Below are 16,953 nucleotides of genomic sequence, written 5' to 3'. Positions count from 1 at the left end.
CTATCTGCCACTGAGCCACACAGTCAAATATAAATGTAGATGAAGAAAACATTAATGTATTGTAAGGGTTCAGCAGATAGCTGCTTTCAATGAGAGGAAACAACAGAAAGATAGATTAACTTTGGAGAATTGTCCATTTTACTGTCAAACCAAAGTGTATACAGGCAAAGAGGTGAAATTAGTGTGTTATATTAAAAAAGAATTAAAAAAAACATAACACTTTCAGTCCAATATGGTGGAGGTATGGCTTTACTGGCCCAGATGATATAGGTACTGAACAAAAATTAAATTTCACATTTTATCAATAAAGTTATTTTGACAGTATAGTTAGAGAAAAAAGACAGAAATGTGGTACTTTTTGAGAACTTCTTTCACTGCGTAATGGGTGGAAAATATTGCTGTTCTTGGGTAATTCTGTTGCAGAGGAGTAATGTGTTAAGTTTCAGTTCTTAGCAATCCAGGATCTTTGGTCCAACTTCACATGACACAATAAAAACAACACACATCCTGTGTGTCCTGTCTCTCATGTGACTTTAGAGCTAATCTTAAATGGTGACAAAACCAATCAGAATCCAGAATGACAAACAGAGGTAAATGTTTGAGACACAGAAGCAGATTCAACAATCTGTTCTAAATTAATGATTGTATTTGTTGTAAATATTTAAAGTGTATATAAATATTATAGGTTATTAAAAAAAAGCTTGATTATGCAAATCTGATTGTGTGTGAAGTGACTAAAAAAATGTATGTGAATGGTTTGTATGGATGCTTTGTGTTGTTAAAAAAAAAAAAAAAAAAAGTATATGTGTGTGTGTGTGTTAACAAAGCAAAGGAAGTGGAATTAATTTAATTATTAGTTTGTAAAAAGGGGGTGGGAGTTTATAAGTTATACTTCTTCCCACTCCTTTTTTAGTGCTGAAAAATTTTGTTTGACCATGTTGTATGGTTCTTTGTTATCTGATGATTATATGTGCTTGAAATAAAACTAAACTAATTGAGTAACTACAAACTTTGTCATGACTCATACCGCAAATATGTAAAAACTAACTGTGTAAATACAAATACGTGCTTAGGTCAGACAGTAAATGTATTTTCGGGCTAATTTATATAGTATAAATCATCAGCATTGATTAGCTCAGATACATGACCTTTGAACCTGATAATAAGAAAAGACTCAAGAGCTAGAGAAGCAAATCAATTCTTTAGGAGCAATTAGACAACCAAGCAGGACAAGTACACTATTAGTAACTAGTATTATGAATAGTAATGATTTCGGTGAGTGGACACAAACATAACACCAGTTGTGTAAATAGACGAATGTGTGCTAATTCCCCTCACTCAAATTTAGACAAAATGGTACTCTTTATACTCTATCAGGTTGCTATCACTCTTTGTTATGTAATATGTTGGGAAATACCATGTCTTCTCTGGCTTTTTTGGTAGTTTCTGAATCTTCTCTACTGGCATTAAGATCTTGAGTTGAACAATATTTGGCAAGAGTTTGTAGTGTGTGTGTGTGTGTGTGTGTGTGTGTGTGTGTGTGTGTGTGGGGGGGGGGGTGTCTTCCATGTGGATGTTGTTTGGTGACTGGCCAAAGTGTGTCTCTCACGTACATAACAGCTCTTTAGCTCTTTCTTCACTTTGATTACAGCAGATCAGTCTGCTACTCCTTGTATGAACAGACTGATCGTCCCCAACATGATAAAGAGTAATCTGCTTACAGATGAAGGCTCAGTGGGTCTTCTTCTTATCCACCATCCTTCTGTTAAATCGGCTCACAGAAACCCCTAGTTTCATATTGATCCACTGGGTTAACATTTGCTCTGCTTATTTATTTCACAGTGTATACATCCATCTTTCTCTACCTCTCATTGAGATACAGTTTGCTGTGTAACTGGAATGAAGTTTACTGGAAATGACTAAAGGGCCCCGAAACTGCCCCAGGGTTGGGTTGAAATCTAAACATGTGGGTGGTGGGGGGGTGTCAGAGAAGTAAAACATTCCTTAGAACCTTCTCATAATTTAAGAGAGGGGTGACTAAGAGTGTTGATGTGAACAATAGGATGAGTCATGAGAGGGGTCGTCTCTGACAGAGAGGACACTCCCTCCAGAGACCGTCCAGCTCAGACTCCCACCATGCAGGAAACAGATGTGTGTGCATGCATGTGGTTGTGTAAAAGGTAACCAAACGTCAGAGTAACAGCTCTGACCAGTGCTTTACAGGCCATCATTCCATTCCATGTCTAGTGCTTGAGTAAAACATTACAGCCAGTCTTACCCCCACGTTGAGGAATTCTGATGCATTTGATGCTGTTCTGATTCTGACAGCTGGTGCAGCTAAAATAAACACTTTCACTGTCCTGTAAACCGTGAAGTGTGATGCAAAACCCTCACCACTACAGGAAGACAGTACTTCCTCACAGCTATGGCAGCTGAAGCAAAGCGTTTTTTGTGATCAACACAGGTATTTGCATCTGTCAGTAGTTTCCGCTGAATTCGGTTTAAGGAAAGTTTCTTGGGTTTTTTTCTAAGCCACAGATTCAAGAGAATGATACTTGCGTAGACACACCCTAGTTGTTGAACGGATGTAATATTCCTGTATACAATTTTTACACTTTACTTGTATTGTAATACAGGGTGGGGAAGCATATTTACAATGAACATTTAGTGTTTTTTTCTCAGCAGGCACTACGTCAATTGTTTTGAAACCAAACATATATTGATGTCATAATCATACCTAACACTATTATCCATACCTTTTCAGAAACTTTTGCCCATATGAGTAATCAGGAAAGCAAACGTCAAAGAGTGTGTGATTTGCTGAATGCACTCGTCACACCAAAGGAGATTTCAAAAATAGTTGGAGTGTCCATAAAGACTGTTTATAATGTAAAGAAGAGAATGTCTATGAGCAAAACTATTACGAGAAAGTCTGGAAGATACTATTAAAGAAGAATGGGAGAAGTTGTCACCCGAATATTTGAGGAACACTTGCGCAAGTTTCAGGAAGCGTGTGAAGGCAGTTGTTGAGAAAGAAGGAGGACACATAGACTAAAAACATTTTCTATTATGTAAATTTTCTTGTGGCAAATAAGTTCTCGTGACTTTCAATAAACTAATTGGTCATACACGGTCTTTCAATCCCTGCCTCAAAATATTGTAAATTTTGCTTCCCCACCCTGTAGATGTCTAACAATATGTCTTTTTTCAAGACTGATACAATACTGATTATTAGTAATCGATGAGGCTGATGTAACTAGCATTTGGAACTGATTTGGCAAAAAACCCCGAAACTTTTTGGTATAAATTGAGCTGTAACCATTCAGAGACTAGTCTTTAGAGCATTCCTCCTTATACTGATGAAAGCCTAGAGCTGAAACATGTTCTTTTTCTTTTAGTGCTATATTAATAATGAACTGACCTCTGACATCTTAATATGTTTGTATTTTTTTATGTTTTGGAATTTTGAGCTAAATTAGGCCTCTATAAATTTCTTGGTGTGGAATGTGAAAGTAACTCATGAGAAAACTGCACAGAAAAGCAAAAAAAAAAAAAAACACCCAAAAAACAAAAGCAAAATAAACTGACTGTCAAACCAAATAAAGAAAATTGCCAATAATGTTGAGTTCCTACTGTATGTATAATATGATACCTACTGAAAATGTTTTGGACATTGTGCTCATTAATGAACAATACCTTGACTGGCCTGTGTGGAAACATGTCGACACATAGTGAAGACATAACCCATAGTTCTTCCTTGACCATAAATCGAGGCTGATTGGTGATGAAGACGGGGTTGGATGGTGAAGGTCATAGTGTTACTTCTTCCTGTGAGTATATGGGGGTTTCCTCACTGGATGTCACTGCCTGGAACTGGATTGCTTTTACTGCCCCCTCCCCTCTATCTCACACTGTCTGTATCTAAAGTCTTGTTTCTAGGGCAGATGTTTCTGTTATCGTCTCAGGGTTTCCCACAGTTCTTGTGTGTACATATGTGTCTATGTGAGTTTACATGTGAGGACCCATGTTTTTTCTTTGTTAGGCCTCCAAGGGCTTCCACTTTAAACAGGATATGGCTGTAATCTGAAAGCTGCGGTTACAAAAGATCTTCCTGTAAGTGACGGCAGGTCTTTAAACTGATAATAGTGACTCTCTTTTGGGAGAACTTTGAGGAATATTCCAATTATTTCTTTCAGGACAAGAATTGTTGTGCTTTTGGAGTCAATAAATCAAAATAACGGGAGATGTAAATGCTTAATCGTTGTTGGACTTCTAAAAGTGGGATATAGATGGTAAGTCACTGCATATAATTGTAGTCTACACAATCACCAACCCCACTGTATGTGTGACCTACTTCTGAATAAGTGGGGTTTTACATAGTCAGCACCACTATATGTTGAGGGAAAGTTTGCGAAAGAGCCCTCTGTTAAGTTTGAGATACTTGTCGAAATCTTTGGTCAAACTTTTTAACATTAAGCCACAATTTCCTTGTCTTTTTTAGTCGCCCCAAACAGACTTTGCGCATTCTTTCCACTCTGTTTTCTCCCTCATGTCTGACCCAGCAACAGTTAGGGCATAAAACCTCAAAGCACTGCTGAAGAGACCACACTGCTGTACTGAAGTAATATTCCACATTTATGAGATATGTTTTGGAACATTTTGCCAATTAGGCCACTGTAAGGGGGGTTCAGAAACATGCTTGTCTGTTTTTATGTATGCACACTTTAAGCATCAAAAGAGACTGTTTGCAGGCTGTTTGTGAAGCTTTAATAAAACTGTGTCTTCCTTCTTTTAATAAAATCTGGGCGACACTCCCACTGTCTGTCTGTCTCTGAGATGTATTCACCAGTTCTTTGGGTAATGTAATGCATTCAGCTTTTCCTGCCTTTTCGCTGTGAGTGTTCAGCCAAAGTTCAGCTAATTCAATCACTAGTGGATGACTCACACCACAGTGTCCCTTTCTGCACAGATGCACAGACACACACACACACACACACACACACACACACACACACACACACACACACAAACAGGGGTGACAGCGCACACACACAGTCACACACATACATCATGGTGCCTGGCTGGATCAGCTATGTAAGGTCGGCGCTGTGTCAGCCTCTCAGAGAAGTTGTGAAATGATCTCTTATTTACCAGCCTCATAACCCACTCGACCTCTGACCCCTTTCTGCTTCTTCTTTCAACTGATGCTCCGTCACAGTATATGAGATCATTTTTATCACCATCACTTTGTCTACATTTCCTACTTCATACAGTATATTTAACTTTACTCTGATACTTCCCTTGTTATTAAAGTAATTTTTTTTAAACTTCTATTTTTAGCACGCCATCTTTTTGGATCATTTACTCATAAATAAAATCATAAACTTAATTTGTCATCATGTCAGCTCTTGCTAATTATCTGTCTGTTACAGCTAAACACCACCTCTAATCCCCTCCAGTTATGTAAGATGAAAACCAATCCTAGTCATTCTATTCAAATGAAAAATGATCTAGTCAAGTGTAACCGATGAGAAAACCATAGACTCCATGCTACTTCCTGCATTTGCATGTCTTTATATCGTTTCGTGTTTGCATGTGTTTAAACATCATGCATGTGTGCACATATAAAGATACAGTAATTTAACTGCAGTCCTTGGATGTTGTCGCTGAGCCTGTTATTACTGGTCAAGCCACCCAGATTTATTGAGCTACACAGATCCTTTCCACTTAGCTTAATGACGACCAAAAGGAGTGTGAGCAGATGGCTATGTGATAGTACAGTAAGGGTGAAATATCCTTAGTTTCCCACTATTTACTGTGTTGGATTTATCACTCATACTCAGTGCATGTTACACATTTTCCTACCATGCACCATGGTCATGTAATAATCTTTCAAAAACTCAAACTGGAAACATTCTTCTCTGTTAATGATTTTACAAGTATCATGGAGAATGCAATGAAGGTGGAATGTTACTGTTTTTCTTGAGAGGCCATTATGGTTGAATAATTGTTATTTTGTTTTATTGTTCATTGTGTATCATGTATGTGTTTCATATAGTTTTGACTTTGTATGGCTGCTATCTTGGCCAGGTCTCCCTTGCAAATAAGATTTCTAATCTCAATGGGACTTCCTGGTTAAATAAAGGTAAATAAATCGAATAAATAGAAAAACATGTGACTTCGATCTACATCTTTATAGCTAGCTTACATTTTCATATTCTCCACTCTGTCATGAAACTAGTGACTTTTTCAACACCTTATCCAAATAAATAGTTATTAGGTAACCAGTTGAGAATTTTGTGTGTTAGTCCATTTTGTACTCTTGTTCAGAGTACAAAACACTCTTTTACATGAGCCAAAGGTTTTAAAGTGTACAAAAAAAAACCCAAGAAAAAGATAGAAAATCTTCAAGGAAGATGTAAACAAACCTGGGCAAAAACTGACAACATCCCAAATATGTACAACAAGTGTCCCTCCCTTTGTCCAGAAACTCTTCTGTTCATCCGTTACCATGTTTGTGTGAATAAGCTGAATAAGCAGGATTTCCATCACAGAGAGCAGGAAGGCCCTTCCAACAACACACACACACACACACACACACACACACACACACACACACGCACGCACACGCAAACACACACACACACACACACACACGCACACACACACACACACACACACACACACACACACACACACACACTGCTGTAGAAAATCAAGGTCACTGTGACAATGGTGTGCATGTGCATGTGTGTGCGTCAGAGGGACAGAGAAGGTTTTGTACTTACATTACCCCCAAGTGCATCATGATCTTTCCCTTTTTATCCTCGGTGTAACGAGGGAGAGAAATGTGCTTGTATTGTTTAGGTTTCATTTATTGGAAGAAAAAGCCCCCTGTTGTAAGGATGACAGTGTTCATTGTGCTGATATGAGATATAACAACTCTCTCTTGTGTTTTTTTTCCCTTTCTGTATGTGTGTATTTGCTTACAATACAGAGAAAGATGCTAATCCTTTAAAAGCATCTAGTACGCTGGCCTGGCTTAGTAAAGCATTAACTACTGTACTCTGCCTATTTGCTTCATTCTTCAAGCAGGACAGCAAAGCCTGGTTTGATTCTTTGAAATGCAAATGATATGTACATTAACTTATGTAATGTATGGGATGTTATAGACAAGATGGACAAAATAACACAATGTAATCGAATACTGTTTTACTTTGTGGAGCTTAAAGTGGAAGGATTCACATGTAGGTAAATTTAAGTTCATATTTTAAGTCTTACCACATATTTTTTTTTTATCTTCATGATATTATCAAATGGAGCAGTCTAACAAAAGACAGATACTGACTGCAGACAGGACAGCCTTGGTTTGTGCATGCCAAGGCTTTGTTCCACCCGTTCTCCTATAATCTACTGTCACACACAACTACACTGAAATTAACACACAACATTTGTGCACACATGTAGCCACACAAAGTACACACTCAATCACATTATTAATCAGATACTCAACTCTATCCTTTTACCCATTTGTAGCCAGCTACCCCTCCCAATGCGTTGCCCCAAGACTCATCGCCAAGGTAACCGCCAGCTCACAGCTCCTCCCAGACATCCTGGCAAGGTGAGTGAACACACAGACACACATCTGTCCACTCTTCTTGATCACTGTTTACTACTTATAGCCTAAAGGAAATCTCTCTAATCACTCATAAACTGCAATGGAAAACAGAAATGATGACATGTTGACGCATTGGGGACAAAAGTGTGTAAACCCCATCATTTCCTCTCACACATGGAGGAATTCTTTATAAAAAAAAATATGTTCCTCTTCACATTCAATTGAACTTGTTTTTTTTCCATCAGAAAAGGACAGCTTGAGCCAGAACTTTTTCCATTTAACATCCATGTTCCACAACTCCAGCGTGGCAGAGCTGAAGCTGAGAAATGGGCAGAGAGAAAAGAGGAGGAAGCTTGCGTTGTTTTCCGTACCTGATAACCCTCCATCCTCTGTCCCTCTGTAGTCCGACCTGTCAGACAGCGTTTCCTGGAATTCTGGATCCTGGGGGGGAGTGTGTGGGAAGGGAAGACAAAAGGGATATTGTCAGTCACTGTAAGGTCATCACTGAATAACAAGCACATTAATCAATGGCTAATACAGAATGAACGGGCCTGTATGAAGGTGAAGAAGCCAAGATATAATTATAGGACAGTAAAAAATAATGCAAAGACTGTTGATATAGTGACTCATTTCATGCAGACAAAACATTATTTAACAGTGCTGTGACGCTCAGTAGAGGTGTATAGCATAAAGAGTTCAACATAGGACATCAGGTGAAAAATGACTATAAATAACAGAGAAACTAATTAACGGCGGCAAACAGAAATTGAAAAAGACTGTTGACCGGAAAGGAATATTTATTTTTTCAGACATATTCCTCTTTTTATTCCTATAATATACACATCAACATTCACCTTTGATCAAGTGCAATGATTACACACTGAGTCCAAGTTACATTCTATCTTTGAAGAATAAATCACTTTATAAGACATTATGCACCTCATAAAAAGAGGTGAAAATATTTTATTTCATTTCATTTCATTTATTTATTTCGAACATGCAAAGAAACAAAACAAAACAAAATAAAGCAAATTAAGACAAAAACAAAATAACATTTAAATGGACAGAATCTATCTTCAAACACATACAAGTCTGAATATTGCATGGTCGAAAAGGAGTAGGAAGAAGTATGAACTTATTTAATCCTACCCCTCAGTGATTTTACACCTTTATCATTAACTTAATACAACAATCAAATAATACTATTTTCCTAATTTTAGCATCGAACCACAACAATCCATAATACAGTAACTGAATTATTCACAACAGAATGTTCATGGCAGTGCAGTCATACAGACTAAACAATTCTATGGACAACAGTGTACATATTACCTACATCCAACCCAATGGCCTGTAACTGTTTGGTGTACTAACATACACTATATAACAGCATAACAGTCTGAAGTCAGTGTTAAGGAATGATTGTTCTGCAAGGGCATGTTCATTCTTTACTCCCTGTCATTGTGTTCAAACCAACCCCTCTATTGACTTAATAACAGTGTTTAGTAATCTTTTACTACAGTGTGTGGCTCTGTGTGTGAGTGTGTGTGTGTCAGAGAGTAATACAGGAGATTTTTTATGATTGTTTATTACAGGACATTCTTTTATGAACCATGCTAGTATTGTGTCGGAGAATGCAGAGCACTAAAACACACAGATAAAACACTGGATAGAGGATAGGATAAAGGAAGTGTTCTATAAACATGTCCGCCTTCAAGGGAGGAGTTACAGATAAATAGAACAAGCTGATACTGAAACACAGTTATTCAGGCACACACAAAAAAATACCCTTGGACCCACATCTGTTGTGCTGGATATCTTAACTAAGACACTAACGATTAAGTCAGACACTGTGGAATGACACACTGGACACTAACATAAGACTCAAATATCACCTTTTGTTTGCCATGCCCACATATTCCTCCACCCTCTTGATACTGAGTGTTTTCACATTCTGTCTAATATTAACAGAGCATAAGAGCACAAGAACAGAACATAAGAAAGGACATAATTTGTGCTATAAGGACAGGAATCTCTAATGATGTTGACCCAGGTCAGTGGATAAGCAAACACAGAGTGATACAGATGAATTCACATGCTCAGTCTGTCCAGTTCTATGTGTGGTTACAAGGGTGTATCACATTTACAGCATCACAGTTCAGTGAAGAAACACCTAAGAAACCACTTTTCCTCTTTCAGCAGAAAGCAAACAACATGTGTCATTTGGTCAGCATTTGGTAATAAAGTTGCAACAGCTCACACTAGTACAGCACAAAAATGACTATAGTGAGGGAAGGCACTGCTGTGCACATAACAGTTTGAGAGGTTTGTACCACAAACATGCGCTGGATTGTCCAGTAACTGGCTTTGTTGCAGTTTTACTGGGAGGCTTGCATAAGGTAGTTGAAGAGTGCCTCTGCAGAAATTATTGAGTAACATTTACAGAAACTCAGTCAGTAATTCGAGGAATTAAAATACTCATACCCAGCTGGGATCAGTTTGCTACAATGACTCACCCACGTGTTTAATACTTTCACTACACTGACAAACTGACAATCCTCTGACCTCAAACGGTCAGCCTAGCAGATGTCCAAACATCTGCTGATGACTAGTCTCCTGCTGGATGAAATATTGGACAGCGGATTCAACAGTGTAAATTCCAGTATTCCTGATACAACTCACCCTGCCTCATTCTCATTCTTGTGCAGTTTCCAGTGCTGATCAGCATTATTGATCAGCGCCTAAGGATGAGGCTCACATAATGTGTCATCCTGTTCTTGGAATAAGAAGTGCAGAAGGCTGTTTTACAGGTGCGCGCACACACACACACACGCACGCACGCACGCACGCACACACACACACACGCACACACGCACACACACATGCACACCTCTACAGAGATCAGGAAACAGATCATGTTGAACAGGAGATCAGGACACATTTCACTGACATCCTATCTATAGTCACTCAACACTTTGACCGCAACATGTGTGTATGTGTGTGTCCACATGTGTATTGTGAGTTTAAGAGCCTCCTTATGGTAAATGACAAGAAGTATCTTTTGTACATCAATGATAACTAAATGAATGAAATCCTAACATCTCAACAGATAACCAACTTTATTTGGGTTACATAGCCCTCTTGTGGTAATTTAATGTATTGCAAGTATACAATCACCTGCATGGTCATCATAACAATTATCTTTTAGGCTTTTAGGATGATTTACCACATCAGTATAAGCTGAAACAGACACTGACACCAGACACTTTACCTTCGGCTGTCTGATGATGATGGAGGGTCTGGGTATTTGAGGATAATTCAGCTCCCCCTCACGACTCAAATCAAACTCCACGTCCTCCTCATATGAGCTTTCTGAGGGGCTCTGGCAAGCTGAAGTTGACTCTAAACACGTGTCAGCATGTTTGTCCTGCAGGTGGCAGTTAGAGTTTGTTTTGGTACCATTTATACCTCTGGTTCTGGTGGAATGGGTGGAGATACAGCTGACAGTCCTTTGAGGCTGCGAGTGCTGCCGCAGTGGGCTGCCTGAGGCTTCTGGCTGTGATAAAACTGGCTCTGCTGCTGGAAGCCCATGGTTATTTCTGCTTGCTATGGAGTTGTTTTGCTCCTGAGAGGGTGCCGGATCTGTGTTAACATCAGATGGGTTACCAAAACAGTTGCCCAGAGATGCACAAGGTAGCCCATGCATGCTGACAGATACAGTGTTTAGCAAAAGAGGCTGTAAAATTAGTAATTGCAGTGACATTAGGTGAAACTGAGAGTCCCCAATGTGTGAGGCAACATCTGAGCAGCATGTGAGTTTACTTTTATGAATACATAGTCCTTTAACTGGCATTTAAAAAAAAAAATACTATCAACCTTTTTTTTTTTTAACACATCTGAGATAATATAATGAAATAAAAGCAACTCTTTCTCCAAGCAAGCCATTCTCTTTGTTCCATGTCAAAGTATATTCTCAACAGCTGTCCACTTCAGTGTGTCTTCCTGCAGCCAAATATTGACCTAAAAAAGTCCTGGAGGTATCAGCTGGGTTGACAATTTGTAGGTTATTCTGTCATCGCATCATTTGTCCCTCATAGAAAACAGATTTCCAGTCAGTTTCCTTCCATGCAGCATAGGCTGAGCGGTGGTGTACAGGTCACTCTTTCCTCAGCCCTTCATAGTCCGTTGTCTACCTGACTGACAGCCTGCACACTAGTGTCTGCAGGCTTTTTGTATGTATGTGTCGCTGTGTGTCAGTGCTGGGTGTCTCATTACTTGAACTGGTAGTCCCTGGTCTGTTGTGAGTTTAGAGGATGGGGTTGGGCCACACTATTCTATCAGGACTCTGGTTACCATCTGATTCCGGGTCAGTTACAAACCCACTTGCCCTACACATCACTACCATTAATTAACCAACTCTACTGATCACAGAGCAGTGTCCGGAGTGTAAAGGTTATTGAAGTGTTACAGATGGTTGAATATGAAAGCTCAGGTTTCAGGCAAACACCGTAAGTGATAGGCCTCACATGAGAAAGAGAAAGGAGAAGGGAAAAAGAGAGAGAGAGAGAGAGAGAGAGAGAGAGAGAGTGAGAGAGAGGGAGGCCTGGCATCCCTCCTCACAGAATGAGACCGGAGAAACCCAGCTGCCCTTGGGCAACTGCTACTTAAATATTCATACAATCACATAAAACTGACTTGCATCCATAGTTTAGCCACTTTTTTCTTTTTTTCTTTTTTTTTTTTTTTTTAGAAGTTAACGTCAAATGATCAGTGTAACAGTCCTAAAGAGGGCTAAATTACAGTGCATTGTTTCACTTTATTTAGATGATAAGCAAATGCACTATGTCCTCCTATTTTATTATAATACAACAGCAGAAATACATTTTTGTAGGCTGGATCTTTTATTTACTAGTATATGTACCATTTGATTGCATTGTGACTGAGGTGTTATTGGGGTTACATACCACTGAACCCAACCAGAATTATAAAAATGTATTACATGATAGTGTATCATGCAAGTCAGTGGACAACTGGCTCAAATGCAGGGTAATTCACAATATTAGTGGCTTTTCTTTGTACATACACACTGTGAGTTGTAGCACTATAGTTTAACAGGAGGGCTTATTAAGGCTATAGTTTAAAATCATGATGTGCAAACAATGGTCTTGGTTCAATTGACGTTTTAGGAATCAAGCATTAAGTGAGAATAGTCTGTTTCGGCATGACCATAAGGACAGTCAGCTCAAACATCCCTGGTTGTCTCAGGATTAACACTTCCAACATTGGCCATGATGGACTTTAAAGCAGAATGTCATAAATTATCTATGTGAGCTGGAAGATGACACAGCCTCGAATGGAGATTGGGACAGTATTAAAATACAGGTTGCTTTAATATCTAGGTTAGAAAATTTATTATGCATTATGTTATAATTACATGGCTAAAATACTTACATTATAATACACACTGTTACCCATAAAGTTGGAATAAAGTAGTTTGCCTCCTCTCATGATATGATTATGACAATGTGATTTATTCTTGATAGATAAAGTGTAACTGGGACTCAGTATGTAAACATTGCAACTGGTCAGAGGTGATTACTGATGTGTACAAATAGGAAATAAAAAAAAGGAAAGTTTCTGAAAATAAAATTATTCCAACTTTATGGGGAACAGCGTATAATTTTTTTTATTTTTTTATTCTGAAATGTATTTTTGTTTTCAATACCATTTACATATTTGCTGTACATTCTAATTGTACATATATTACTGAAAAGACTAGGAAATGCATATATGTGGTCATGCATTTCAGAAAAACTATAAATATTGCAGAAGCTGTATGGGATTATCTGTACAGAGAAAAGGATAAAAGATCATAAAAGCCTCTGGGATATTATGAGGGTGAGTAATAAAACACAAGATTATTGAAGAAAACATCCAGACAGTACCCGAGAGAGTTGAAGATTGACTTAATCCAAATGGAGGTTACACTAAATACTGACTTTACCTGCAGAGGTTGTTTACTTCTGACTTGTGTGCATGTGTGTGTTTCTGTTATGGGAAGTATGTAAATTATTAAAAAAAGTTTCAGTGAAAAAACAGCTTCTATAAACCAAATTGGTTATATTTAGTGTGAACTGTCTTTGTACTTAAAATGCCTTTAATCCTTTTGTTCAGACAATATGTTGCTTTAATCTTCTGATATTTTAGACCAGGTTTCACTTAATACACGTCAGATGTTTCTAACTGTTTATGCTAGGTCTTATCAATTGGGACAGCTGTCACACTAAATAGTCACTTTATCTTTTAGAACCCATTTAGTTCAGTTTTCTGTGCGTATTTCTTGTTAAAAATAGAGACACACACCCATTACAACCCTTCAAAAACAACAACGCTAAAGGCTGCTTAAGAACTTTGCACAGTACTGTACATATTTTACTTACAGTGAAATTCAGAGGTTCTCAATCTTGACTTTTCAACCAACAAACATAGCAAGATATAAAAATAACACGAAATGCTCCAAATATGTATTTTGCTGCCGTGAGGTGAAATAACCACCAGTGATGCTATTATGTATTTAAATTACATATATTCAAGGTCATATGTCTTCTTCACATCAACTGGATCTTATATATTTCCATTTTTTCATGCCAAAAAGCCATGACACAATTGTTGAGAATGACTTTTAAAAATTTAAAGGTATTAGGGATTTTTGTGTCACACAGATACTTGTGCTGCATCCCTGTACACCAACACACACACACACACACACACACACACACACACACACACACACACACACACACACACACACACACACACACAAGCACATTTTCAGTGTATTTTATGCCAGTACTCCTCTTGCGTGATTTTATTTCTTTTATGTCTATGAAAAACAAACTAAAGCCACATCTACATTGGCTGATCTAAACAGTCAGGAGCTGTTTGTAGTGAACAGTTGCAGAACTTGGGCTCCCCCTGGTGGTCAAAAGTAGGAACTGCATAAGAGCGGTACATACATAAGAGCCTATTACATCTTCGTGGTCCTGATTTCAGCAACAAAATACAGGTACATCCAAAATGTCCATCTTCATAGGAACACAGATTTCAACAATAACATCGACACTAAATGCAAAATATAATAGAAAAGCAGATGTGTGAATTGCAGGTCTTATTTCATCAGGTATGTGCAGATAGTGTTAGAAATGAAAGTAGCGTTTAGATTTATTTTGATATATTCTGAATATTTTTTTTTTTTTTTGTCACCGATTGCTAAAAGATAATTACTATTTTTTCTTAGCGACGTCAGAGTAGCGTCAGAGCCGGTGGTTAAGATGGACACACACACACAGAGATGCGTCAAGTTTGTAAACATACCTGGAAAATACAGACTATCTTACTATTTGGCTTTCAAAATAAAGTTCTTTAATTGTAAAAATGGGGTTACACTGGCTCCCTGTCTCTAAGAGAATAGACTTTAAAATTCTCTCACTAGCATATAAAGCACTGAATGGTTTAGGCCCAAAATCGATCAGAGACCTTCTAGTCCAGTATGAACCATCCAGACCACTCAGGTTGTCAGGTGCGGGTCTACTCTGTGTTCCAAAAGTCAGAACTAAACATGGAGAATCAGCGTTCAGTTTCTATGCTCCGTATATCTGGAACAAACTACCAGAAAATATCAGGTCTGCTGAGAGTCTGAGTTCTTTTAAGTCAAGGTTAAAGACTCACCTGTTCTCTGCTGCCTTTGACTAAAAGGCTTTTGACTTTTTAAATTTATATTCTCTATCGAAACCTTGCACTGCAACTCTTACTTTAATATGTGTGTGTTTTTATATTTTTGTGTTTTATGTGTTGTTTTCTTACTTGCTGTTTTTAATCACCTTTTACATTCATTCATTATCTGAACCCGCTTTATCCTCACTAGGGTCACGGGGGTCGCTTGGAGCCTATCCCAGCTACATAGGGGCAAAGGCAGGGTACACCCTGGACAAGTCGCCAGTTCATCGCACGGCTGACATATAGAGACAAACAATCACTCTCACATTCACACCTATGGGCAATTTAGATTAACCGATTAACCTATCAGTGCATGTCTTTGGATGGTGGGAGGAAGCTGGAGTACCTGGAGAGAACCCACGCAGACACGAGGACAACATGCAAACTCCACACAGAAAGGTCCCACCCCCCCGTTGACTGGTGTTGGAATTGAACCCAGGACCTGTCGCCCCACCTTTTATATGTTTCTTTTATAATGTTTTAAATGTGTTTCTTTTTCCCTGTCGTTGTATTTCAATGTCCTGTGTGAAGCACCTTGAATTGCCTTGTTGCTGAAATGTGCTATACAAATAAACTTGCCTTGCCTTTTAAAGGTGAAAACCCCTAAAATATATATAAAAGCAATATATAATGTTTATAAAAGATATAAATGAGCAGGCACACGTACACATAGGGCCCAAAGGGGGCTTGAGCCCCTGCCCTTTTTGCCTCGTAGAAGAAGTGCCCTTTTTACTTTTAAAAATAAATAAATTCCTGTTCTGCATAGGAATATAAAAGAAAATGGCGGTATAAAAACGCCACGGTTATCTACCGGACGCATTTCCTTGTAGTAGCGCATCATGGTATTGTATGTGTGTTAAGTCTGATGTCGCTAGTTTGGAAGTTATGACTCGGTTTTGGGGAGTCGGGAAATTGTTCTAGTTTATTGCGTAGCTAGTCTCAGGTCTCAGACTATATTAGCTATGCTACATCAACAACAAATCATTGAGATCAACATGTTGGCTGCAGTCCTGTAGGCATGCAAGCTTTCTCTACAGACTAAACAGGACTGTTTTTCTAGTATTTATTTCTATATTTTTGTCAATGTTCAATGTTTCACAGTTGAATGTTCATGTGTTACAATCTTTGTCTTCAATAATACATAGCCTGATAGTTAGCCAATGTTTTATTGCTTTTTAGAATTGCAGCTGAATCGCATGTCCTCCAAACTTCAGTATTATGATACGTTTTGACAATAATTTGTTGACACAAGAGAAACAGCAATTGCATCACTCACAGCTACTCACTATACACTATGTTGTTGTTGTTATCTATGGCTACTTTATTAATTTTACATTAAGCCACATGTTATGTTATTAAGGCCTGAAAAAAATTTGGTGCACACATACTGCCCTTTTGTGACTTTGAGCCCCTGCCCCTCTATAATCCTGTGCACGTCCCTGGAAATGAGAATAATTTATGATGAAATCTACACAAAAATGAGTCGCAGTTGAATTAGGGCTTTTACTTTGAAAATAACAACCGGAAGTGCCGTGTAATTCAGCCTGGCTTTATTTTTG

This window comes from Sphaeramia orbicularis, chromosome 6 (assembly GCF_902148855.1).
Source record: "Sphaeramia orbicularis chromosome 6, fSphaOr1.1, whole genome shotgun sequence".
NCBI classification, from domain to species: Eukaryota; Metazoa; Chordata; class Actinopteri; order Kurtiformes; family Apogonidae; genus Sphaeramia; species Sphaeramia orbicularis.
Note: the sequence above shows the minus strand (reverse complement) of the source record.